We start from the raw sequence: 2,627 nt of genomic DNA on the forward strand, positions 1-2,627 counted from the left end.
GGGACTTGAGCTCGGAATGCGACTTGGGGGAGCTGCCGCGAAGAGAGACGGAGCTGAGGGCTCGTGGGGGATGCGACGGCAGGGGTGGAGGGGGCGGGAGTGAGCCTGGGGGTCGTGGGGAGGGGGCGGAGACGGGGTGGAAGTGAGACGACTGAGGAGAAAGGCGCTGGGGCTGCGGCTGGGGCTGGTGAAGGGGTGTGCGGGTGTGGGGGGTGAGTCTTGTGGCTTTGAGCAGCTTCTCCGAAGAGGACGTGGCTTAAGTGGTAATTGGGGGTCGCAGGAAACTGGGCTGGGAAGGGGGAGGCAGGGAGGCGGAGACGAGAGGCCCAAGTTGGGGGCGGGTGCAAGGCTCTGCGGGGACAGCCTGGATGCGGTGGCGGGGGAAGGGGTGCGGGACCGGCCTGGGGCGTCTGCCCGCGCGACCGAAGCCTGGGGAAGGGTGTCTGCGGGAGGGCGGCGCTGGCACCCAGTGGGCGCTTAATAAGTGCGAGTTCTGAACCCACTGAGGTGGCAGCCCGCTGTTGGGAAGCGGGGAAAAGGGAGCTGGAAGAGGAGCTATGAAAGAGGGTAGAAGCCGTGACAAGAACTGAGGGTGGATCCAGGGAGGAGGGCAGAGAAGGAAAGAGCTAGAGTGGCCCCGTGCAGATGTTGGGGTGCAGCCCTTGGAGATTCGGGCCTTTCCTTCCCCTCTTGATTCATCTCCTTCCTGATTTCACACCCAACAGCTGGATGACTTGGGGCAAGTCTCAGAACCCTATGGGCCCGGTCTCCTGGTCCTGGGAATCTCAGGAATCGCACCACTCTCCTTATAAGACAGGACTAGCTGATTCTGGGGGTCCCTGGGAGCAAGAAAGGAGCCTTAGGCCTCGGTGGGGCCGGAACTGTGTTTCAGAAGGGAGGGAGGCGGGTGTGCAAGCACCCGCATGTGCAGGGCTGTCGCCACCTCCGCGGAGTAGCATCCTTGGACTTAAATGGGTAAAACGACATACAGGAAATCTGTCCCCCAGGCGGCTATGAGATCAGCCCTGGAGAGGCAGGGCTGCCGCGTGCCCTCCCGTCTTCCCTGGGCGCCCTGTAGGCCAGGGGTCTCTAAGGGAAGGCTTCTCTGTGCCTCTTTGTTTGAGATGGGAGTTGGTGAGGACATTGGGCCTTGCAGGCAGAGAGTCCCAGCTCCTGCCTTCCCGAGATCATTTTCTGAGTCTCTAGAATCTTAAGGTGTCCAGGAGCTGCTGGAGGTGACCTGGGAAAGTTATCTTACCATCTCGCAGACTGGGTTCTGGCGTTGGCTCTGACGAGGTTCTTGGACCAGGGTGGTTTTTTTTTTTTTTTTTTTTTTTTTTGTCTTTTGTCTTTTTTTTTCCGTGTCCAGCAACGGATTGCAACCCTCAGTGTTGCCCCCGTACCGGACCAGGGACCGGCAACGGGATCGCAAGCCTCGGTGTTGCTCCCGCGCCTCGCTCACTGGGAGCCGGTCTGTATGTGGGATCCGAACCCTCGGACGGGAGCGCCGCCGCACTTCCCAAGCGGCGCACTATCCAGTGCGCCGCCGGGCCGGCCCGGACCAGGGTGGTTTTGATTGGCATCTATTTCTGTCCTTTCCCTACTGCAGGGATTCTTATCTGGGATCTGCAAGAAGGGTCAGGGAGCCTGGGTTTGTAACTGGTTTATTGATTGTTCAGGAGTTGAATCTGGAAAGTTTGAATATAAAGAGGGCCACGGAGACATAACCACCCCCTTCACTTCCAGAATGTTCCAGCTTTTATGGGAGGTGGGTTTCGGCCTCTCTTGCCCCAGGAAATATGATTACAGCCCACAGTCGTGCCTCCTGCAGACACTGGCCATGGGCTTGCCCTAGCCAAGGCACCCTGACGAACATGACCAGAATCTCCTGATCCTATGGCCCTGCTGTTGCCTTCTCCCTGCACCAGGAGTGTGGTCAGGTGGGGTGTCATGGAGGGAGCTTTGTATATACCGTGCAAGTATATACCGTGTTGGGAGTCCTGGCCTCAGTCAGGTCTCTTTGCCCATTTCTTCACCTGCAGAATGAATGGATTGGCCTCCATCAGGGCTTTTCAACTTTGAAAACCAGCCCCTGTTGTTACCCTTCACACCAGTGTGTACTGTTGTGTCTCCAGGACACATCCTCCCTTGGGTTTTGTGCAGCCCCCATCTCTCAGTTCCCCATGACAGTGATCCTACTTTTGTTCAGCTTTCCACTCTACAGTCTATATCCAAAAATGATTTTTTGCTGTTTCTCCATCTCTGAGTAGAAAACTGCCATGTCCGACGTGCTTTTGCACAAGGCGCCTGTTCCCAAAGCTTTGGTTGTGACCTTTTGGTTGGAAATCCCTGGACAAGACTTTCCCTCAGGTCCAGCCTGGTGACTCCATGGAGCAGGTGGGGACTTGGGAATCCCCCCTTTCTGTGTGGCCGTAGGGGGGCTCGTGAGCTTACTGTTTCCCTTTCCTCATCTCTGCGAAGTGGTGTGTCGTAGGTAACTCGGAGTTCAGTTAAGTGAGGGCTGCTTGTGCCAAGCAGTGAGCTGGGTCTCAGGGACAGAGATAAGCCCTCAGACTCTGGAGAAGGGATGTTCTAGCGGGAATCCCCCCCCCCCCCCCCCCCCCCCA

At 57.6% G+C, this 2,627-nt stretch overlaps 1 protein-coding gene across 6 annotated transcripts in view; it reads left to right on the plus strand.

The window, feature by feature from the left end:
• The first annotated feature begins 203 nt into the window (after positions 1–203).
• MYO9B (myosin IXB) overlaps positions 204–2,627 on the plus strand; it is a 96,336-nt gene continuing 93,912 nt past the window's right edge. For all 6 annotated transcript variants that reach the window (XM_008580538.1, XM_008580539.1, XM_008580540.1 and 3 more), the window contains exon 1: positions 204–263. The gene's annotated coding sequence lies outside the window, so the exon portion shown is untranslated. The remainder of the gene's footprint in view (positions 264–2,627) is intronic.

Source organism: Galeopterus variegatus, unplaced genomic scaffold (assembly GCF_000696425.1).
Source record: "Galeopterus variegatus unplaced genomic scaffold, G_variegatus-3.0.2 Scaffold2126, whole genome shotgun sequence".
In the NCBI taxonomy this organism is placed as follows: Eukaryota; Metazoa; Chordata; class Mammalia; order Dermoptera; family Cynocephalidae; genus Galeopterus; species Galeopterus variegatus.